Source organism: Mesocricetus auratus, unplaced genomic scaffold (assembly GCF_017639785.1).
Source record: "Mesocricetus auratus isolate SY011 unplaced genomic scaffold, BCM_Maur_2.0 Super-Scaffold_6730, whole genome shotgun sequence".
Lineage (NCBI taxonomy): Eukaryota > Metazoa > Chordata > Mammalia > Rodentia > Cricetidae > Mesocricetus > Mesocricetus auratus.
The window spans coordinates 73,236,731-73,261,157 of NW_024429184.1; the positions used below are offsets into that span (position 1 = coordinate 73,236,731).

The 24,427-nt window shown below is 39.6% G+C and overlaps 1 protein-coding gene across 9 annotated transcripts in view; it reads right to left on the bottom strand.

The window, feature by feature from the left end:
* Nucleotides 1-1,196: 1,196 nt before the first annotated feature.
* The window catches only part of Rp1 (RP1 axonemal microtubule associated), a 370,803-nt gene continuing 347,572 nt past the window's right edge, over nt 1,197-24,427 (bottom strand). For 3 of the 9 annotated variants that reach the window (XM_040741510.1, XM_040741511.1, XM_040741502.1), the window contains 3 exons: nt 18,793-18,888; nt 15,397-15,458; nt 1,197-1,646 (listed from right to left, as the gene is read on the bottom strand). The gene's annotated coding sequence lies outside the window, so the exon portion shown is untranslated. Of the gene's footprint in view, nt 1,647-3,387; nt 3,552-9,092; nt 9,285-15,396; nt 15,459-18,065; nt 18,147-18,792; nt 18,889-24,427 lie in introns of all 9 variants that reach the window. The other 6 variants (XM_040741507.1, XM_040741506.1, XM_040741504.1 and 3 more) reach the window with 6 other exon arrangements.

Consider the following 24,427-nt stretch of genomic DNA (forward strand, 5'->3'; position numbering starts at 1 on the left):
CTAGTTTGTTGGGTCCATTTGATTGAAAAATTTGTTCCCAACCTTTAACTCTCAGGTAATGTCTGTCTTTGAGGGTGAGGTGTGTTTCTTGTATGCAGCAAAAGGAAGGGTTCTGTCTTGGAATCCATTCTGCTAGCCTGTGTCTTTTTATGGGTGAGTTAATGCCATTAATGTTGAGGGATATTAATGACCATTGATTGTTCATCCTTCTTCAATTTGCAGTGGTTGGTGGTGGTATGTGTGGAATTTCATCCCTTTGTTCTTTTGGCTGTTGGTAGAGAGAGATTCTCTAATGCCTATGTTTTTCTGGTTGTAGTTAGCTTCCTTGGGTTGGAGTTTTCCTGATATTGAACATTTTTTTAAAAAGTGTTTCATCTTTTGGAAAATGCCTGTTTAATTCTTTGCCCCAATTTTTTAAATTGGACTGTTATTTTCTTGATTAGGTTTTGAGTTATGTTTATGTTCTAAGTACTAACCTTACTTTGACTTTTGCCACTATTCTATAGTCTTCTTATTTATTTGAATGATGGTATCCTTTGTCATAGAGAAACTTTATTTTCCCGAGGTCTTATTAATTCTTGGTCTTGATTCCTGTGTATTGGAGTCCTGTTCAGAATGTCCTTTCCTGAGCCAATAATTTCAAGCATATTCTTGACTTTCCCCTTTGTCAGAAGCAGACTATGGTGCCTTAGGTTAAGGTCTTTGATCCATTCTATTTGATTTTTGTACAAGGTAAAAGATGATCAGGTTTCATACTTCTAAATTTGGGTATCCTGTTTGATCCGCACCATTTGTTGAAGATGTTGTATTGGGTTTAGGCAGTAAATTAGTGTATAGAAAATAAGAGAGGTAATATTAGACTTGCAACACTTGAGTTTGTGACATAAAATAGCAGTCATATAAAAATCAGTTAACAACAACAGGGAAAAGAAGGCGATATGGAAACCCAGTGCAAGTGTCACCTTACCCCAACTAATGCTAAGAATTTGAAGCTTGATTCTAGAAAAGTTACATTTGAGAAATCTTCCAAACTAAAAAGTCAATATGGTTAAAGTCCTCAGAGGTGATATATTTTCAAGGTTTGGGCAATTGATATGGTTGAGTTTGCAAGTATTAATACAACCTTATAAAATAATGTTATTGTGACATTCTTAGGGGCCACTACTCTAGAGAATGGAGCCGATAAATGAGGCAGGTTAAATTCTCACGCAGTAGGCAACTTTATTCTGAGCATCAGACAATTTATACTATAAGAATTAAGAAGAGTTACATGAGTAAAGTGTACAATCACCAAGGCAAGCCCCACAAGGTGGGCAAGCCACACATAGTAAATATATGTTTTCCAGAGAGGCATATATAAACAAATAACAAATTTGTTATGATTAATATGAAGTAAGCTCAATCCTATCCACTGCACCTAGGAGGAACACAAAAGTACAATCCAAGAATAATTGCTTATTTGAAGAAACTTAGGTCACAAGTCTCTTGCCTTCATCTTTTGGAGTTTTCTCACAAGCACTCAGCAATATCCTCACATGGCTTCATTCTTGGACGTTGTTCCGACAATAAGCTTGTTAGTCAGAATAAAGGCATGTAAATGGAGGTTTAAGAAAGCTGACGTGCAGATCCAGGTTTTCAGGCTTACTCTAGTAGAGAAATAAAATTAATTTTTTATCTCACTTTATATATGTTATCCACTGAATAAGCTAAAATGAACCTCCACTTAAAAACCTCAGCTTGCTTGGCTGCCTCCCAGTCTTTGCCTTTAAAATGAACTTAAATGACCATTCAAAGGTATTATCAGCCCTTGATAATTAAACAATAAACTTAACCTCTGGGAAATTCTCTGACAGCTTCTCGCTACATTAAAGGACAATTAGCATTTCACTCTGAAACTTGTATGAGTTAAAACCACAAAAGAATTGCCTCATGCTTTGGTACCATTAGCCCCACTGGCATCAGCTTTTCTCGGTTTGCATGGATGCACATTCGCACTTTCATCCCAAGTTCCCACTGCCATTGGTAAATTATAGTAGTTGTTGACTGAGGTAGAGTGTTCACCCCGTCTGATGAAGTTATTCTTTCCTCCATCTTGTCTTGGTGTGGTATGAAATGGGTCTGGGTCACACTCTCTTTCTGCCTGTGTTTTCTATGTTGTCTCTTATTTTTCAGGGTTTCCAAAGAAGGCACATGCCATGTTTTTGAATAAAAGTGTTACATTATTTTTTCCAAAGGGGGAAAGGGGAAACCACATATATGTATTCAACCTTTAAAAATCTGCTTCCTGCATTTTGACTTTGTACTCTGAAAACTTAGAAATATATACGGCTTCTTTTTCTTCCCAGATTTTGGAGGTCCCAGAATCCAGAGAATATATAGAAAATTGCACTAAAGAATAAAATAAAGGCTCACAAGAGGACTCCAGCAACACCTATGCTCTGTGCCATTCTGCTGGAGTAGAGAGATTCAACCACCCTAGGTCCAGTCTGCAAGAGGACTCCAGCAGCACCACAGCACCAACCAGGAGCCAACCCAGTGCCAGAGGCACTGGGCATTTAGGTACAATTATGGTCACTTTGTGATGAGGAAGCATGGTCTTGCCCAGTGCCATGACAGACTGAGCATGACCAAGAGACCTACATGAAGGTCTGGGGTGGTCTGCCACAAACTCCAAGGAGAAAGCATGGGCCCACCAGGTACCTTGCAGCACCTGACAGATGGACACTATTATCGTGAGCAAATGTGTGGGGTGGTATGGGAAAAAGAGATAGAGAGAATGCTTCATGTCCTGTGGACAGAGGAAGATCTGAAGAAGTGAAAGAGGTAAGGAGCTGGCTGGGGTGGGTGGCTTCATTGTCACCCACGGCCATGGTGATGTCTGGGCCTGGGCTATTCCCAGGGCCCATGTCTGGGTTTATGGCTCTAATGTAGCCACGGTCTCTGCTGATGTCTGTGACTCCTGATACTACCAATGACTGAGAAGACGGGGATGTACAGAGTAGACCCTGTCCCTCACTGGTTAAAACACTAGGGAGAACTGGTCCTACCCCTCACTGGCTGAAGCACTCAGGAGAGAGGGTCCTACATCTCACCTGGGCAGCACAATTGAGCCTAGCCTGTTCATGGGGGGCATAGGTGAGCTGGCCCTGAGAGCGTGAGAATGAGAGAGCAGATCACACCCTTCTCATATGCCATGTGGTAAGGGAAAGATGGCCTCCTCCCTGAGTCCCTCACCACCTACAGGTTAAGGAACCTGACCCAACCCCTCACCAGATGCAACTCTTGGGAGAACAGGCCCTGTGCCTCTCAAGGGCATCACAGTAGAGCTGACCCTGTTGATGCAGACACAGGCAAGTTGGGCCAGAGAATGTGAGAGATCTGGTTCACCTATGGCCATGTGGTGCTGCTGGCAGAGTAGGCATGCTCCTCTACCACCTCCACTTGCGGACCTGTGGCAGGTGGGAGATCCGGCGCCGAGGTCATAAGAGTGGGAGAAATGCCCCTGCACCTCAGCTGGTACAACACTGGGGAGAACAGTTTCTGTATGTCACCTGGAAAGCATAACAGAGTCACTCTTCTTGGCGGAGGTGTGGGTGAGCCAGCCTCAAAGTTGTGAGTGTGGGAGAGCTCTCCCCACTACTCATCTGCCATGTGGTATTGTGGGTGGGTGAAAATGCCCTCCTTACCCCTTGCTCCTCGAAGCTATGACAGATGAGGGAGCTGACCCTTCCCCTTACCAATTGTAGCACCCAGGAAAGCAGGCCTTGCTGCTCACCTTAGCAGCAAGCACATCAGAACTGAGCCTGTTGACGAAGGTGGGAGTGAGCTGACCCTGAGGGTGTGAGAGTGGGAAAGTTGGCCACAACCCCTTGTCTACCATGTGGTGGGGAGTACAAGGAAAGGATAGCCTCTTCCCCGTCCCTGCCACCTATGGTGGGTAAGGGAGTTGACCCTCCCCCTTACCACCTGCAGCATTAGGGAAAGTGGGCACTGCACCTCACTTGGGCAGCACAATAGAACTCGCCCTGATGGTCCAGATATGGGAGAACTGACCCTGAGGGCATGAAAACAGGAGAACTGGACCTGCCTCTCAAGGCTCCAAGGAGTGAATTAGCCTGGGCAATGCTGGAGAGCTCACCCTGGTGGTGAGGACAAGGGAGAGTTGGTGGGCTGACCAACCCTGCAACTACCCAGGCTCAGAAACAGTGTTATAAGTTGACCCACCCTATCTATGATCTACAGAAGCATGTGAAAGGTTGGTCCTGCAGACGCAAAGCTACAGGATTCCCGTTACACAGAGCAACAGTAGGATATCCAAGCAGAGTCCCAATCAGGGCCCAGCTTCAACAGTGTAGCAGAAATCAGAGACCTTGAACCAGACCAATGACTGCAATAAACACTTGCAAAAAAAGACATAAGGACAAAAAAAGAATAAAATAAACAATAGTTAACAAAAATTAATCAAAGCTGCATTGACAGCACCCCAATTCTCAAGAGATAGATTATGAATATGATGCTGGACAGAAGTGAGAAAGATCCAGCTCCAGTCTTAGTGGGGGAGTGAGCAGGGTTATGCTCAGATTCATTGTTACAGCAAAGTTTATTAGGATAGAGGCAGAGAATGGATTATTTACAGAAGTTTGAGTGCTTGTCCCACACAGACAGGAGCAGCATCTGATACAATGTGAGATTCTCAAAACTAGAAGTTGTACTATAATGCAGAGATGATTCATAAATTCAAAGACACCGGGCACTCATCAGGATACAGGAGATGTGCTGAGAACCATCTATTGGAACTGAAGCAGGAATTACTGCCTTCCTACTCTGTGCTGAAGCATGGATGTTTCATCAATGTCTCCTGAACACAGATCCCTCTGTGGGTAACCTAATGCTGCTTGCTAGTCTTGCCCCGAATCTAGTTGTGTATCGAGTGTGTTTAAACAGTATCTGCTTTGAGCATCATGAAGTGTCACAAACAGCTGAAGTCATTTTCCATCTTTGTCTGCTTCTTGGATTCAAAAGCCATTATTTGTATTCTCAGTATTATCTGTTCCTGTTAGCTTCACATTGATACAAGAACTACTTGAGAAAACCACTTACATAATAAAAATGTTCATTTTGGCTCTCAGTTTTAGCAGCTTCCATATTTAGTTGGCCCCCTGCTTTGCACAGTCTCAGCTCATCTTGGCAGGACTGTGAGATGGGAAAGCAACCCATTGCATGGCTTAGAAGTAAAGGAGACAGAAAGAGGAAAGACACAGTCCTATAGTCTCTTCCAAGGGCACACCCCAAAGTCCTAACTCCTTCCTACTCAACCCTACCTCTGACAGCCTAAGCTCTTAACAAATGGATATTTGGGGATATTCTAAGATACAGCAAGTCCTTACCTGCAAATTACTGAAACTATAATCTTTTTTACTAAAATAATAGTTAAATTTAAGAAATTAAATTAGCATTGGGCTTAATAGTGTAGTTTTAAAACAAATTTTGTTTCTGTTGATATCTCCCCTCTTTTGTCCTCCCCACCCCTGGGCCCCTACTCTCCTTTCTACTTTCTTGTCATTTTTGCTTTCTTTGTCTCTCCTTCCTTGGCCACTCTTTTTCACCGTCTATTTGTCCTTTCTAATTTCGTGATGTATACCCACATACACTCCACTTATATCTAAACATTGTAAGCTAGCCTCTTCATGGGAGACAGTCATGAGACTTTTGTCTTTGAGTCTAAATTACTTTGTTTGATTTAATACATTCTAGGTCCATTAATTATTTGTAAATTCTACAGTTTCATTTTTCTTTGCAGTTACATAAGATTTTGTTGTGTACATATGCTACATTTCCATTGTTATCTGTTGAGGGATATGTAGGCCAGTTGTATTTCACTGCTGTGTAAATAATATAATAAACACGGATGTGCAGGTATCTCTGAGGCAGGATATGTAACCCTTTGGACATGAGCTCAGGAGGTCATATATTACTCCTATTTTGATTTTTGAGCAAATTCTGTGCTGTCTTTCAGAATATTTGTAAAATTGCACTACCACCAGGAATGAGTATGCATTTCTCTTTCCCTATATCTTCTATAACATTTGTTGTCACAATTCTTGATGATAACCCTTCTGACTAGAGTGACAAAGAATTTCAATGCAGTTTTAGCTTTTATTTATGTGATAACTAAGGATGTTGAATGCTTTAAAGTTAATCTGGGCATTCACATTTATTCTTTTGAGAACTGCCTGTTATTTTCATTAGCCAATATTTTGACTGCAAATTTCTGTTTGTCTATTTTACTCTTAATTTTTTGCAGTCCTTTATATATTTGAGTCCCAAATTTTACAGAGTAAATATTGTAAAAATGGGAAAATTAAAAAAATAATCTATAGATCCAATGCAATCATCATCAAAATTTCGCTTACATTCTTCACATAACTGAAAGAAAACATTTTTTAAAATTCATTTGTAAACACAAAAACCATGACTAGTGCAAGGAGTCCTTAGTAGAAAGAATACTGTGGTTGTTTGAAAGATATTGGCTCCCAAAGAGAGTGTCACTTTTAGGAGATATGGTTTGTTGGAGTAGGTGTGGTCTTATTAGAAGAAGTATGTGTGAAGGTAGACTTACAGGGCTCATGTATGCTCAAGATACCACTCAGTGACTCAGTTTTACTTACTGTTTTCTTTGTCCAAGATGTAGAACTGTCAGATACCTCTCCACACCACGCCTGCCTGCATACCACCATGTTTCATGATGAAGATAATGGACTGAACCTCTGAACTGTGAGCCAACCCCAACTAAATGTTTTCCTTTTTTAGAGTTGCCATGATTACAGTATCTCCTCACAGCAATAGAAACTCTAAGACAAAAGTTTGTACCAGAGACAGGGGTATTTCTGGGAAAGGCCTGACAGTGCTTGTGTTTGCAGGAATTTGGACATTGGGGGTTTGAGTTAGGAAAACTGTGGGATGCTGTAGTCACTGTTTAATGGACCATACCAGTAGAAGCATGAAAGACAGTGATACTAAAGGTGATTTGAACTGTGTAGGCTCAAGAGATTTCTGAGGAGAAGGATTTTAGAAAGTTGCCTAGAAGTTGTTTTTGTGTTATTTTGGTGAAGAATGCAGCTGTTTTTTGCCCTTGTCCAAAAAGTTTGTCTGAGGCTAAAGTGAAGAGTTTGGGATTAATTCCCTTGGCAGGGGAAATCTCAAAACACCCCAGTATAGACTCTGTTGTCTAGTTACAAGTGTTAACTCTAATGAAAATATACAATGAAACAGAGCAAACTGAGCAAGGAAATTTGAGGAGAAAAATGACACCAAAAATGGAATGGAGCTATAAGTTCTGTGTTCAAAGAGATGAACAGATTACAAAATGGAATAAAGGGGCTGGCGAACTCAGGACATGATCCCACCCAGCTAAGTTTCTAACTTGTTAAAGGACTTAAAGAAAACGTTAGAACTGGATGTGGTGATGCACACCTTTAATCCCAGGACTGCAGAGGCAGAGGCTGACAGATGCCTGAGTTAGAGGCCATCCTGATCTACAGAGCAAGTTCATGTACAGACAAGCTTAGATAGCAAAGAAGCAATCAAAACAGAAATCTGATGAAGACTCATTGAATGTAGGGGCTATGATCCAGCCCCAGCAAACAAAAGGTCTTGGCAGTTTCAGTCATGTGGTCCTGGTTTTAGAGTTAAGGATACAAGAAATGGGGCTATGGAATTTGCTGCCACACCTAAGGAAAGTTACTGAGGCCAGGAAAGTGTCAGAGGAGTCCTTGAATGGAGGCCTAGAGTGGCTATTGGGTGAAGTTGTGAAGTTGCAGCCTGGATTACCTTGGATACTCTAAGATGTCAGACATGCCAGAGTCGTGAGATACCTGGTAAGGAGGCCTGTCTAGCAAAGGAAACTATCAGCAGAATGAACAGATAGTCCATGGAACTGGAGAAAACTGTCTCAGCTACATTTCAGACAGGTAATATCTCATTAAAATACATGAAGGTTATTCTACTCTTCATATGTTTTAATTATCAATTGTAAAATATATCATCCACAGAAAAAAAGCAGTCAGTCCTACCGACTAGACCAAGACCATTTTCATTCAGATCATCTCAATGTTTGTCCAAATGTAGAATTCTGAACTACGGTATACACACAGTACACACACACACACACACACACACACACACACACACACACACACACACACACACTTTAATATTTTAGGACAACTTGCAATAATGTATTAATTCAATGATTTCTTGGATATTAGCTATGTAGCTTTCAGATGAGATGGAGCTCTTCTCCTCTATGGTCAAATAACCTGTTTTAAACAGGATTTAATGAAAAAAGTAAAATATACAATATAGGGTGTATCTGTGTATAACGTAAGCCATGAAAGTATTGGATAAGACTTAATATTCTGGGCCTCCTTAAAGTCACAGGATACCAACATTACATGATCTACATAGTGGTGGGATAAAACTGTGAATGGTCCATGGGCTGGTCAGACTACAGGGTCGAGATTGTCAGTCCTGCTTATATTATTCCCTAGCCTGTACAAGCCACTTCATTCAAAATCTTGGTTTTCTCAGTGGCAAAATGCTAACTATGGTGTTCTCTACCTGATGATGGCAGAATTGAGACAGAAACGGATGTAATTGATGACAAAAAAGCCATTCTGAGGCCTCTTGTGATGTTCAGATAGGTTTTAGCTTATATGTCAAATTGAAGGACTAGAAGTTGCCAGTTATCCCACTTTGGTGAATATTTAAGTCTTTGTGGGCAAAGATGATTGGTGGATGCTAAATGTATAACCCAGTTTGCATTCTCTGATCAATGCCCTCTGTTCTTTCTTTACACTTAAGACCTCCCCAAAGACCTGTCCCATGGAGACAAGGTTAAATCTCAATGGATGAAAGTAATCCAACTGATAGTTTTCTCTTTGTATTTTCTTAGCATGAGTACTACAAATGTAAAGAGAGATATGCCACCATCTAAAACTAAGATGATCACGTGGAAATTAACATGTAGTAACAATAGTTTTACGTTGATTAAACATCTTTCAGGTGCATTCGTTAAAGGATAACTATCTTACCCTTCAATGCATAGACATTTTTGTAAGCTTAGCACTTGTTTCATGAATGAAAGAAGAGGAGGGAAGAGAGTAACAACAACATGGGCCCCACAGCTGCTCTCAGCCACTCATCAGCTGAGATCTTCAGACATTTTCCAACTTGAGGTCTCAAAAAAGAGTGAGTGTGTCCAGTCTGAACAGATTCTCTCTGGTCTGAGTAAAGAGAAAACACATGATCACCACCAGATAAACTTTATTGGAGGAAAGTTGGTGCCCCAAATGACACCTTTCAGCAGCTGGTATGTCCTTTCCCTACCCAGGCCACCTGGCTCACTTCCTGGGGAGCAGTTCCCACTCAGTCTTGCCACTGTCTTATGGAAGTTACTTAGAGCATGCATGCAATGAAACAGAGTAAGTTGAGCAAGGAAAAATAATTGAGAAAAACACCAAAAATGGAATTGAGCTAAAAGTTATGTGTCCAGAGATAAACAGATTACAAAATGGAATAAAGGGAGTGGTGAGCTCAGGGCACTATCTCACCCAGCTAAGTTTCTAACTTTTCAAAGGACTTACTTGGATGTGGTTGGTGATATACACCTTTAATCCCAGGACTCCAGAGGCAGAGGCTGGCAGATCCCTGAGTTAGAGTCCATCCTGATCTACAGAGAAAATTCCTGGACAGATTCAGAGCATGCATTGGTCTGCTGAGAGGTCAGGTTGTTAGCTTGCTGGCAATGAGATTTAGCTCAGCATTGCCACCAGCAGCCAGAGCTCCTTCTGCACAGGGACCTCACCCAGATAAAGCTAGAGCCTTGACAGTGCCTCAGATAAGAACTTCAGGGTGTGTTAGAATGAAGCAAGTTAGTGAGATGAAAAAGTATTTAGACAGAGATACAATTAAAGGCTGGTAACTAAGTCAAGACACTGGATGCAGGGTTGCTGAAAGACACACATACTTTGGTGACTTTATAATGGCTATGTATATGATCTTGTGGTATCCTAAATTGCATTGCTCAAAAATGTATTTACAACAAAATTTAAACATTAGGTCACATTTCAAATATAAGTTATTGTTACAAATTTCGTTTTCTTTTTTTTTTTTAATTTCACAGGGTTTCTCTGTGTAATCACCTTAGCTGTCCTGGAACTAGCTCTGTAGATCAGGCTGGCCTAGAACTCACAGAGATCTGCTTGCACCTTCCTGAGAGCTTCGATTAAAGGCATATGCCACAAGAGTTGTCTATCCTGGGCTCAAAAGTAGCTCACAGAGACTGAACTGACAACCAGGGAACCTGCATGGGACTGACCTAAGTCCTTTGCATGTGCGTTCTAGTTGTGTATCTTGGTTCTCTTGTGGAACTCCTAACAGTGGGAATAGGGGGTGTCTCCAACTATTTTATAGGCTGTTGGGACTTTATTCTTCATGCTGGGTTGACTTCCTCAACCTTAATACAAGGGAAGGTACTTAGTCTTACTGCAACTTCATATGCTGTGTTTTGTTGATACTCATGAAAGACCTGTTCTTTCCTAAACAGAACAGGAGAAGGAGTAGATTGGGGGTGGGAACAGAGCAGGGATAGAGTGACTAGGGCGAGAGGAGGGAGGGGAGAATACATTCAGGATGTTAAATAAATGAATAAGTACGTTAAATTTAATTGTCAAGTTAAGTAAAATTATACAATCTAATTTACCCATTTTTCTTATCTTAAAGAATTTCCATCTGTAAATGAGATTGTAAAGTATTCATGGGATGCGTTGTTTAGATTTTATTTGTTGTTTCTGACATCCTTGTTTGAGATGGCTTTAGAAAAACATAAATTAACTCTCTAGGCCAGCAGTTCTCAACCTGTGGGTCATGACCCCTTTGGGGTTCACATATCAGACATCCTGTATATCGGATATTTACATTATGTTGCATAGTGATAGAAAAATTAGTTACTAAATATCAACAAGATAATTTTATGGTTGGGAGTTGTTCACCACAATACGTGGAACTGTATTATAGGGTTGCAGCATATTGAAGGTTGAGAACCACTGCTGTAGGTGGTTTGCCTCTATTAGTTGTATTGAACTTTCTTGACTCTAGTTTACATTTAAGGCAAACTAGATCCTAGCATGAGGGACTCCTTTCCTTGTCATTTTTCTTAATTTTCTCTGTCTTTCTTTCCCACTTCAAAAAGAGTCCACATGTGGACTTCTGGATAGATGATAAAGCTCAGAGAAGAGCACAGTAACTGTATCTCTAGGCATTAGGCAGACCAGAAGATAGACAGGGAGATCTTAGATTGTCCCATGACAGAATCAAACTTCTGTATGGTTTTGTTTATAATTTAAGAGATTTAAATAAGTAGCTAATAGGTTACGGTAGGAAAAGACTAAAATCCATATCTTTCAAACTTCAAATTCTCAGTCGAATTTTCAGACAAAATGACTTCAGTTAAAACTCAGCCTTGAGTGCAGGCACCCATTTCTAGGAAAATAGTTCTCAAATTACACTGTAATCATGGAAAACAATACATCAAAATATTCAGTAGAGATTGCCCAGGATTCCCAGGCACCTGGAGACCCTATGTTCTGGCTGATTGATCTATGACACAACCTTGTCTCTGTGCTTTCTTTCACCCCTGTAAAAGCAGCATGAATTTTTCTCCTTAAGTCTTTTCTAAATCTGGGTCCCCAGAAAGAAAATCAAGGGAAATGAAATTTCTTTATACTTCAACTGATGATAACAGGCAATAATAGACTTGTCTACAGCATTTAATAACAATAATACTAACAGTAAAACACCTTATAAATTTTGACTACATTTCTTTGTCCTTATGAGTCCAGTTTTTAAAGTTTTAAAATTTTCAATTGTTCTGAGATGTGGACTATGTCACCTCCATCTTGACTCCTATTCCTTGCCAATAAAATTAGTTTTTTTTGTCTCTGAAAAGAATCTGACTCTCAAGGTTTTGCTAAATGAGATAAATTTAGAGTACAATAGACAAATAATCATCCCTTATTTATTCTTTGTAGCATTTCATAGGCATTATAACATTAAAAGCAGTTAAACTCTATTGTACAATATTAAACATAGCTTCCTATGATACCAATACCTAGATTGCAATACAACCAAATGCTGTGTGTGTGCAAGCCAATATAGCAGCCACTAACCATCTGTGAGTGTTTCAAATGTAGCTAGGGCAATCAAGCAACTGACTTTTTAATTTGATTTGATTTTAATTAACTTAAATTTAATTAGCCATATGTGGCTAATGGCTACCATATTGGATTATTCAGAAACAAGATTTAAAAAAAATAAAAGTCATTTATTTTCAGATTTCAAAATACTTGACAAACAGTTTAGAAATAGATGTATGGTTTTCTCAGTTGTTCATATGTATGGCTTTGGGTCTGAAGCACCGTTTAGTCTGTCATGCTTCCATGGCAATGACATCTACTACCCTATAATGTATTAATGTGGCATTTTTACAGGTTCATCATACTCATTGCTTAAAATTTCCAAACAGGCATCTATGTCACCATTTTCTGTAAAATTAGACTGAGATTTTCAGAACCAGTCAGTAAAAAACAGTGATTTGAATCCAGTTCAGAAAGTGTCAGTCTTTTCCCTTCACCTCCTCCCTGGTTAATTCTCCTCATGGGGTTGAATTTTGTGAATGGTGACACTACTGTGATGCACATGCATTTTTAATGTGTGCATATTGAGGGGAAAATGGACAGAGAGGTGTTACAAATTGTTTTGTGGAGACAATATAATTCATTATTAAGTTACAGAAAATATTACTTAGAAACAAAAATAACTATGTAAAATCCAGGCAGCCAGTATGCTTCCCTGTAGGTCTGGAAGGATATACATTATGTTTGGGACAGCAGGCCAAGCTACCTGCTAAGCTCCCAGTACCCCTAGCTCTCTAGCTTTGTCTACAGGTAAGATCTTCCTGATGTCTTGATATGGTGAGTGTTCATTACTAAGGGCAAGGACTAAATGAATAAATGAATATATTTTTATAATCTACTTAATAACTTTTAAAATTAATTTTACATTTTATATTTTCACATCATATATTTTAAGTACATTTGATTTTCAATTTATAACAACTCTATAGAGTATGTAGGAAATATTTAATAATTTTCATAAAATTATTAAAGCTGAAGGTCATAGAGTTTCAGTGGCTCACCTGTGGCCACATGGCCAGGGAATCTGAGTGGCACTTGAAACTTGATTATCTTACAATATCTACACTGCAGTAGTAAAGCACAATAGAATTCAGGGTTCAAACACAAAATTTGTATTGAGCTTAAATTTTTTAAATGCACTAAGAAGAATAAGTTTTACTTCCATATTACTTGTAAGGATATTGAGCCTTAGAGACATTGAGTATAGCAAGTTTGCAGAACTAGCAGAAAGCTAAGAACGTATTTGAGAAGCAGACGCAGAAACTGGTCTCTAAGAGGGAGCCCAGTTTTCTTTCTAGCTCAGTGCTCACCATAGAAGGAACAAATGTTGACTCTTACAAAGGTGGGATTGTTAGTGCTTGCTGCTGAGGAGGATCTTCCTGAGAGAGAAGCTTTGGCTCTTATTTAAATAAACAGAATAGTGTGGTCCAATAGCTGGGAAAGGCATGCTGGGTGATGTGGCTGCCATAAACTGGGAGGTAACTTTGTGGTGATGGCAGCACACCTGTGGCATGTAAATGGCACCTGTTGACAGCTCTCTTCCTCTTTATAATCAACAACAATGTTCTCCAGAAACCATGCATTAGCTGTGCAAACAAAGATAAATTTGATGTATTGTGGTTCTAATCATAGACTCTGAGAATGTTCTTTAGAAAACATTTTATCAGGCAATTTCCATAAAATAATCTGCACATCTAAACTGTGCCACTGAGAGGTGATGGTGTGAGGAATACAAGGTGGTAAAGACAGAGCGAGACTGTATTTGAATGTATGCAAATTCTCTATAGAGTTCTTACAGATTGTGTAAACACATTTACTCCAAGAACAAAGGGCAAGACAAACAGACAAGTGCACTTCAGCTACACTTAGATATAGACTCATGGTAAAATAACAAGAACTCAGAATCCATCACCATTCTTAATATAAAACTTCACTGCTTGTTACACTTGACAAAGGCAGAGAAACATGATGCAGTGAATGGCCCAAGGAAAGAAGGAAGGAAAAAGAAAAGGATAAAGAAAGCTGATGTGCTAGAAGAAAGCATTAAAACTCCAGAACATTCCCGTTAACCAGAGAGGTATAGTTTAAAAATAATTGATTCAATTAAAGCTACAAAGTTTAATTACTATAAAATTCAGAATCTCGAGATAAATTTAAAATAAGTGCGACCCCTGGAGGGGACCCCCGACCCGTGGGGATGAGGTGATGAGGGTCGCTACTAATTTGGTGGGTCTTCACGAGCAGATCCGATCTTAATAGGCAAACTTCAAGAGGTTAAGGGAAACAGGCTCAAGACAACTTTTGCTGATCAAGAGTGTTTATTCTTGGGGTAAGATAGTTTTTATAGGAAGAGAATCTCAGGGAGGCAGTACAAGCATGCCAATCAAGTCTCAACTCAAATATACACCAAATAAGGTAAAGACGAAGCTGTAATTTTCCATCAGTTGCATTCCGCAAATGCTTGTCAGCGTAAGCCAGGTGCAGGAATTAGGGAGGGGTAAAAAGTATTCAGAGGAACACATTAACCTTTTGTTAACAAAGACAATTGCTCTATAAGGGTTACTTCAGCCTATCATTATGGTAAAAGCATCCAAAGGAACACATTAACCCTTTGCCAACAAAGGCAATTGTTCTATAAGGGTTACTTCCCCTGGCTAGGCGGGTGGGCTGCCCTGTGTAAATTTAACTTTTGTGGTTAACTTTTTCCTTTGTCTCAAGGGCATGTGTGCCCGCAGTCACATAGGCAGAAGGCCAAGAAATGGCTGACAGACTCCATTTTGTTCAAGGTTCTAGCAGTCCCCAACAAATAAGATGTCATATAACTTACAGAGAGATCATCTAAATCTAAGGAAAGATAGCAAAATGAATTCAAGAGCTACTTCACACTAGCCAGATAATAGAGTGATGAGTTTCCCACAAACTAATCTAAAATGTGATTAAATAAAGTCCATCATGAGTTCTACTAGGAAGTTGATAACCAAGTGGCAATGTTTACACAGATGAACAAAGGTCCAAAGAACTATCAGAGCATTTCTGAAAGAGGGCAAGGTAAAAACTCACCCTGTTAGCTGCTAAAATGTATTATGAGTCCACAGCAATTAAAGTAATAAAGAACCTTCAATGTATATATGAGCTGACATACCTTCTCTAGAAACCTGATGCAGGGTGTCCTGCTTTGCACAGCAGTGTGAGGCCACAAAAGACCTGCAATGGGAGCCAGTAGGAAAGAGGCACTGTTAGATGATCTTTCAACATTTTGGTCATCAAATACCTCTCATTTTGAGATAAGGATATTCATGAAAATGAAGTAAATTGTCAAGATGATGTTTAATATATACTAATTTAAAATAATATTATAAAATATTTGTGTGTTAAAAACAACTAAAATAATTTGAATACTGTATGCCATCTTCCTTTTGCTAATCGCAGTGCAGAGTTCTCCTTTTTGTGCCTTAGCAAACCTCTAACCTCCTGTGTGAGCTTGCAACAAGTGCCCCCATCTCATCATTGCTGTTTCCAATGTCATAAATTGTAGAAGCATTTCTTTAGCGTCTTTATCAACACTTCCATACTGCTGTCAGAATAGTTTCCTCACTTATGGTATTCATTCGGCGCCTTTACTGGGTTCCCCTGGCTGCCTAATTGGCAATGTCAACATTCCCAAGGCCAATACATCACATTTGAACTTCACATCAGCATTATCATTTCTTCCTTCTTTGATTCAAACTCGCCTTTAACTCTTTTGTGTTTTAAACTGCTCCAATGGGTTCATCACTGGTGAACAAGTAAGCAACCAATTGCATGCCTTTTTGTCTGGGCCTGAACTTAAAAACACATGCACACTGGTCATTTACTACCAGATAGACTCCAACAGAAGAGATGTGCTTCGTCAGTGATCAGGGTGGACACCTGTTAGTCAAGTAATGATTTGTGGATCAAGAAATTGGCTGTTGAGGTTGTATTTGGCACATTTTCATTAAGGTATTTAAAGTGAACAAAGTCCACTGGATTTGAACCACAAGGTTGGGTGACTGATCTGTTAAGAAAATCAACAAAAAAATGTAACTGAACCCTGTGCATGCAGAAACCACACAAAGCAAAGACTAGTGGTCTATAATAAAGGGGACTTTGTAGAACCCTTGGGTAAAAATGTTGTAGTTATGGTACTAGTACAGTATGGAAAAAAATGAAAGTGGCTCCTATCATCATGTTCTACATAAATGTCAATTACAGATGAAGCAATATACACATGTACATATAAGCACATATGTATATGTGAGTGATTCTCTCCCTCTTCCTGTCTTGGCTTCTTACTCTTCTCTTCTTTTATATTCACTCTTTCTCTGCATTTCCCTCTCCCACTCCCTCCTCTTTTTGTCATTCCCTCTATTTTTTCTCTCCTACTCCCTCTTCATTGTCTCTCTGCCCTTCTCTATTCCCCTCCCTCTCCCCCTCATTCCTCCCTCCCTCTCCTCTCCCTCTCTCCCTCCCTCCCTCATTCCTTCCTTCCCTTCCTTTCTCCTCACTGGAATACAGAAGCCTTTTTGTAAAATAAGACAAAATGTCTGCTGACCCATTTAAAAAATAGCATATTGTTAAATTCAACTGTATTAAAATATTAAAATCATGTATTTCCATCATGAAGATGACACAGCAGCTTTAAGGACCCATTAAAGAAAAACTTCTGGCCAAGAGAATGAAATCTCTGACCTAAGTGGAGACCTAATTTTCTAGTTGGACAGAGTTAAGAAGCTGGTAAGGGACAACTTCTAGGAAAGTAGGTTCACCTTGAGCCGTGAAAAAGAGGTGTAAAGGAATAACTATTCCTCTAGCGCGATAATGTACTTTCCCTTCCCAGAATTCCTGCTTCCTTGAGCGGCAAGCATGCAGCTTCATCAGCCTGTCTGATTATTTTAATTATTCAGAAAAGCATAACTTCTCCTATATTTCTCTCCTTCTCTGTTCCCAGTGTGCTCACCCCAGCACTATGAACTAACCTAATGCTTTGGCTTTTTTTTTTACTTCATCTTTAAAGCCCTCATCACTGTGTGACTGCCTGCTGCCAGGTGGTTGACCCCTATGACATCTTAACTCAAACAGTAATGGTTGGATAGGCATCTTCCTTTTCTTCTCCACACCTCTCCTCTGGAAAGTCTCCAATACTTCCATCTCACCTGGCCTGAGGTTTCCTTTTAAACTCTAACAAAACTGTTATTGAGCCTCCAATTGAGTCCATTCTTAAATTCTTGTAATAATGACACTACAAACTCCAAACGGGGACAGTATATCTTCATTATCATCAAGTGGCAAGCTAGGTGGGACCCCCCCAAAATGTTTGGCATAAAAGATTTCACACTGAAAAAGTGGTGTGAAATACTACTGGATGCCCCTTCTTCTTTGGCATCTCTTGGTGTCTGGAAGGGGTGCATGAACTGTGTGAGTAAATTCCCGTTGATGAATGAACCGTGTCCAGAAGCTGTGAGCACAGTGGCCATATCATCTGCTGAACAGTCTTTCTATGTTTCTCTTCTTCTCTGTGTGCTGTGACCAGCTCTGACCACACAGAGATACACAACACTATGGCAAAATACCAGCATGATTAAAGACACCAAGCCCCTAGGGCAAGGTGAATAGTATTAACAACCCGATAATAAAGAATCACCAGGCCATAACATCATTAATGTTAGTGGTGAGAAATCTTACTTCAGTGTAAAATCAACTTTTTCTAAGTTTCACTTCATCTATTCCCATCAGTCTGAGAAGCTCAACACAACCCTCAAGTATTCAAAGTCTAGCATGTATTCCACCTACCAACCACATTTCATCTTCGCCTTTGGAGATCCTCCTATTTTAGGACTCAGTTGCTTCTCTGCCATGTGGCATAATTTCATTCTTCAGATAGCAAACAAAATACTTATCACAATTTATTAACTTAATAAAAATTTTCATCTGCTGTCTATCTGCTGCCACTTGACCCACCCTGGATGTGAGAGCCGAGAAAGCCTGTATCTTGCCCACCATTGCAAGCCCAGCCTCTGCCAAAATGCCCAGCCTAGAGCAGCCCCCAGTGAAGAACTCTTAAGCTGTAAACAAGTTCATGCAAATCAGACTTCCTATGTGCCACGTTAAAACCATAGAACAGAACGCATTCATTCCTTGTTACTAGCTACTTGCTAGATCACAGTATCTGTGACTGGACCCAGGTGTCTGTTTTATTCAACTTTGCAACTCAAAAACTTCTTGATATTCTGAAATTTTATAATTTTTTGCAACATGATGCTTCCTGTCTATCCTCTGAGATTAGTTATCCACAGACAAACTGCACTGATACTAATAATGGCATGCTACCCTTCTTAACATGGAAATGAACTGAGGCCCGATGGCACTTGCTTGTAATTCCAGCTACTCAGAAGACCGAAGCTGTAGGATTATAAATTCAAAGTCAGCCTGAACTACATAAGCAAATTCCATCTCAAGTGACTAAAAAGGAAAAGAGAAAAGAAACTGAACAAAAAAAAAATCCTTGAGAGAATTTTACCGTAACATCTCCATGTCTGCAACAAGTTCCTGTAACAAATTCTTCCTCGGAAGACAAATCAGTTTTCTTAAGAGCTTTCTCCACAGACAGCCCTTCCTGTATGAGTAATTTCATATGGCAAAAATTCAGAATCACACTGCTCTCTTTATTTTCTTTATTTTATAGAAACAGCTATGGTTAAAATATGTTCTCATACACATTCCAGACCTCTGGGTTTTCCAGCTGAGTTCTTTCACCCATAGTTTCTGCCCAGCTGCTCTTAGTGCCCTGTCTTCACTCCAGCCTTGCAAGGGTGGGCTAGACTTTCTATATCACCTGACTGACGCTTCTATACCAAAGCAAGGCCCCGAATCATTTCTAAAAGCACCTATATACATGTATACCTTTCCATACACAAGCAATTTGCACTTGTGACTCAAATTACAGAGTCATAAACAATGGAGGAATGGAGGAAGCAGTGTGGTCGGGATCTCAACATTTGCAAAGTGGGGTGCTTGCTGGGAATTACTTTGGGATACAGGCAGAAGATTAAAAACAAATGTATTACCCTCTTGTGTTTTAAAAGAGAAAGGGTTGTTTTCACACATAGGAATAAATGTAGCATGGCAAAGAGGAGGATCTCTAAGATCCTGTGCTGAAGAGACCACAGACTTGAGTTATCAAACATCAAACTGGCACTTATTTGTTTAGTGATGTATTACTTATGATTTATTAAAGCTCGCCTGAGGATTCAGAGCATAAAGTCAGCCACAAGTCATAGAATCCAGGCTTTAATCTCAGTGGCCAGAAGCTAGGATGTGGTGCTATACAACTTTAATCCTAGGATTCAGGGTTAAGAGGTAGACAGATCTCTATGAGTCCAAGGCCACCCAGATCTACACAAGACTGGTTCAGTCCTAAAGGGAATCAGCTCACACAAAGATGATCTCAGCACCAGGGATCACATGCCTTTAATCCCAGCACTAGAGTAGTGGACCATAAAGGATACCAGTAGGGTCTTCAGTAGTCAATATCAGGCATTGATTCTCCAGCCCCATTTAAAACAGGAAATACCCAACGCTTTTAGAGGTAACAGCTCTCTGGTAGCTTGGTTCCTTTCTGAATCCTCAGGCAAGTTTTAATAAATCATAAATAATATATCACTATGTATTGCAATCTTAATCTATGATAGCTAGCTGTCATAGTGCTGGAAGGTGTTACCATATGAAGAAAGCAATCATCAGTCCTACCCAGATATAACAATTGACGTGACAAGATATGCCCATTGGTACAATAGTGGCATGATTGTTATGGAAGTAACCAAAACTTTCTGACTACATCTAAAGAAAGTTCCATAAGATGAAACTCATACTTGGTACTGTCAAAGAAGGCAAGAATCTATAGCTAGATAGGTCATAGGCAATGGAGGAGATCCTATTACTGTCATTCTGCTAAGTAGACTTAGAATTAAAATGACTATCAGTGACTTATTCTATACCCATAGATCAGTGCATCTCTCAAGTAATTGTGATAGGAATTGGGGAAGCATCAGCAATTGATAGATGCTGTGAAAAGTAGAGTAATTTTCATTTAATTTCAAGACCTCTGGTAAGGTGATTACACTCTGGAGCAGGCCCCACACTAAAGAGCAATTGAGCAATACAAGCTGGATTCAATTGTGTTTGGTTTTTTGTTTGTTTGTTTGTTTGTTTGTATAAGAGAATTCAAAGTTATATTGGTAGGGAAATGTGAGTTGATCTGGTAGGTTGGGGTGGGGAGGGTGTTGCATACGGCCAAAATATATTAGTCTCTCAAAGAATTTCTTATATCTTATCTTTAAAGTAGGGGCTGAGCTTATTATGGAAGAACTTGTTACTCTTTCAAAGGACTCAGGTTTGGTTCTCAGCACCCATGTGGTGACTCAACTATTTTTCTGTAACTTCACTTCAAAGACATCCTATGCCCTCTTCTGACTTGCATGGCACCAAGAATACATATTGAGGATACACATACAAATAAGATACTTATATACATAAGATATTTTTAATTAAAAGCAAAATAAAAGTCTTCAATAATGAAAATCCCAGGAATTCTACCACCTGCTTTATTTCCATCCATGTCCAAACTTCAGAAAAATAGTAGAAAAATGCATTGTGGATCTACCATGATAGCTTTTGCAGGTACACCATTCTATGGTGACAGTATAGAATGGCATCATTTTATAATGATACAGCTGCAATAAGACCCTCTGTAGTGACATCATTCTGTACTAACATCCTTTTGTAAAGAAATGATTTTATAGTGGCATCTCTCTATAGGGACCACCTACATTGACACTTCCCTATTGTGACACCCTCTGTGGTGACATGATATAGTGGTATTCCTCTATAATGATGCATACTGTTGTAACACTTTTTACAGAGAAATGACTTTTTAACAGTATTGCTCTATAACAGTGATAACAGTGCCATTTCTAGTAATATCTCCATGTAGTGACATACCACAGTAAGGACACCCTATTATAGTAACACTGTATTATAGTGTTACCCTTCCTAAATTTGTAGCCCTAAATAGTGACAGCCTTCTATAGTTAAATGCCTTTACAGTGTCACTCATTTAATGTCACACCCCTCCATAGCAACACTCACTATAATCACTCTCTTGTAAAGTGACATTCCTCTACCATGTCACTCTCTAAAGTTACACCTTTTCCCAGTTATGCTACACTATAGTGATATCCCTTTACAGTGACACATTCTAGAGCAAATTCCCTCCTTAGTTATACCTATATATAGTGACATCCCTCTATTGCGATGTCCATCTAATGACAGCACTTTAAACTGACAGCACTCTACAGTGATATACTATTCTACTGTTATCCACCTTAAGTAATACCTATATAAAGTGATCGTACTTATAGGGAAATCCCTTATTAGTGACACCCTTCTAAATTGACACACCTCTATAGAAAAACTCCTCTATTGTTGCATCACTTTACAGGACACCCCTCATTATAATACACTTCTACAGTGTCAGTTCTTTGTAATGATATTCCTCTACAATGACATTACTCCATAGTGAACTCCTCTACTTTGATATTCTTCTACAGTGACAGCCCTTACAATAACAGCTTTATACAGAGTTAGCCCTCTACAGCGACTGCTATCTCTACTGTCACTTTCTAGTGACATCTATATGCAGAAACAATAGCTAAACATCTGTATTGACACTTCTCTTTGCTAACACACCACCAGACTCATATCACTCTACATTGTCATCACTCTATAGTGACAATTCTCTGTTATTACCCCCTTTCTAGATACATATCTGTGTACTGACATATCTGATGGCACTAAGCAATGTTTACAAAAATATCGCTCTATGCTGACACATCTTTGTCACATTCTCTACAGTGTCCTGATATAAAGTGACATTTCTCTACAATGAGGCTGATAGTAACTTTGTTCTATATTTATATTCTTCTATATTGACAATCCTGTGTACTGACACCTTCTTCAGTGACATACCATCATGTTGATCATTCTATAGTGACACTTCTCTATACTGAAATATCTCTCTACTAACATCTTTGTGTAGTACATCCCTGAGACAGAGTTTCTGTTCCACCCAGACCCGCAGCTGTTTAGTCAGTCCCAAATAAACACACAGAGGCTTATATTAATTATAAACTGTCTGGCTGATGTCTCATGATTCTTATTACTTAGTTCTCTCTTATTAACCTATTTCTATTAAACTCTGTATTGCCATGAGGCTGTATCTTACCTAATGCGCTGGCATGTTTACTCCTTTGGCAGTTACATGGTGTCTCCCTCTCTCCATTGCTTCCCTGCCTTTCCTCTTCCCAACATCCCCACACACTGAAATTCTTCAATAGTGATACTTCACTATATTGACATCTACCAAAAGTTTTGTCTCTCTTTAAAGTGAGATCCTCAACGGTGACTCCCACATATAGCAACATCCTCTGCAATGGCACACATCTTTAGTGGTATATCTGGATAGTGACATCTTTATATACTGGAATCACTCTGTAATGCCACTTGCTATTATGACACTCTCTTTAGTTACACCCTGTAACAGTCAATGTTCCTTATTCTATAATGCTTCTAGAGTGATATCCTCAAGGAATGACACCTATCTATAGGATACCTTTCTATAGTGATGCCCCACTTCAGTAATTTTCCTCTGTATTAACAGCATTCTTTCTTGTTGACACCTTCTACAAAGACATCTATATACAGTGATAACAGAATATAATGACATTCCCCTACAATGACATGCTTGATCACTGATATCTCTCTATAGTGACAATCTCTAAATGTTTAACCCTTTATAGTGCCACCTTTCTACAGTGACTGCTCTCTATAGTAATATCACTCACTAGTGGCACCTTCTACAAAGACACCCAACTATGTGAAACCTACTCATAGTGACATTCCTCTACAGAGATATCTTCCTTTAGTAACACTCATTATAATGACAACATTCTGTAGGTACATTTTTTCTATTGTGACACCTCTCCTTAGGACGTCCCTTCACAGGTATTTCCATCTATAGTGTACACTTCCAGAGTGACATCCATTTTTAGTAACATCCCTCTATAGTTACATTATTGTACAGGTACTCCCTTCTACAGTGACACCCTTCCACAGATACATTCTTCTGTAGTAATGTCTGTCTCTATTGATATTATTATGTAGTGACATCACTTTATAATGACATCTCACTTTAGTGACATTCATCTACAGTGACATCATTCTACAGTGGCATCCTACTATAGAGGTATTCCTCTACAAGTATAACTTTCTATAGTGACACTCCACTTTAGTGATATCATTCTAAAGTGACACCCCTTTCTAGTGACATATTTCTGCAGGTACATCCCTCTACAGTGATGTCATTCACTACTGACATCAATGTCTATTCATGCCCTTGTATAACACCTCTCTGCAGTGATACCCTCTGTAGCAACAGGCCTCTATGTACAATGGCACCACAAGTAAAATACCCCATATTACCACATCCTTCCTCAGTAAATTTCTCATTCTTACCTTGCTCTAATAATTTTCCCTATGTGAGCCTGAACTCTTGTATCAGTATCTCTCCACTGACTGGTCATTTACCATTCTCTGTCTATTCTTTTCCATATTTGTCAAAAATATGTATGTGTCTTTCTTTCTGTTATTTTTATTTAAATTACAAACAAGGATGCTTCACATGTCAGTCGAAGCTCCCTCTTCCTCCCCTCCTCTCTAGGCCCCTGCCAACACCCCATCCCACTACCCCATGCTCCAATGCTAACCAAGGAGGGTAAGGCCCTTTATGGGGATACCTAAAACTGTCATATCATCAAGGACAGGGCCTATCCCCTCACCCCATGTTTTCAGGCTGAGTGAGCATCCCTCCTAGTAGAAAGGGCTCCCAAAGGCTATTTGTACACCAGGGATAAATAATAATTTACTACCCAAAGCCCCATAGATTGCCGAGGCCTCCTCACTGACACACACATTCAGGGGGTCTGAGTCAGTCCCATGCTGGCCTTTCATCCATGAGTTCCCCCTTGCTCAGGTCAGCTGTTTCAGTGGCTTTCACCATCCTGCTCTTGACTCCATTGTTCATCACTCCTCCCTCTTGC